General features: G+C 39.4%; 1 protein-coding gene across 1 annotated transcript in view; it reads right to left on the reverse strand.

Moving 5' to 3' along the window:
* The window catches only part of LOC107698986 (CUB and sushi domain-containing protein 1-like), a 320,519-nt gene that overhangs the window by 10,405 nt on the left and 309,667 nt on the right, over positions 1 to 447 (reverse strand). The gene's annotated exons all lie outside the window — the stretch shown is intronic.

A 447-nucleotide genomic window follows, 5' to 3' on the forward strand; every position in this document is an offset into this window, starting at 1 on the left:
AACGCGGGATTCACAAAACGCTTGCTGTTGAAAGATGGATCAGTATCCTATTTATTTGGACCAGCTGCTCCACTGAATCACAACCTGTAAGTATGATAAATAATAGATGTTTATATTTTCTATAGAGCGTTCAAAATACAGAACTATTGAAAAAGGCGTATCGCTTCCGACACGCGCTGTACGCCGTAGACCAATCATAACAGACTAGGCCCTCTGAGCAGAGCAGAGCAGAGTAGACTCACGGAAAGGAGGGGTTTAGAGAGACTGAATCTTTTAAATGCTTCAAACGAATCGTTTGAGAATCGCTGGAAAATGAGGTAATATTAAATGCATATTTTGAGAAAAACGAAAGCGTTTTTTGACCTTGCATGCATGTAATCATATTGTAGGAGACTCCCAAAACAATATTAGGAACCGTAAAAATGGCATAATAGGGGCACTTTAACA

The sequence above is a fragment of the Sinocyclocheilus anshuiensis genome, unplaced genomic scaffold (genome assembly GCF_001515605.1).
Source record: "Sinocyclocheilus anshuiensis isolate Anshui unplaced genomic scaffold, SAMN03320099.WGS_v1.1 scaffold74, whole genome shotgun sequence".
Lineage (NCBI taxonomy): Eukaryota > Metazoa > Chordata > Actinopteri > Cypriniformes > Cyprinidae > Sinocyclocheilus > Sinocyclocheilus anshuiensis.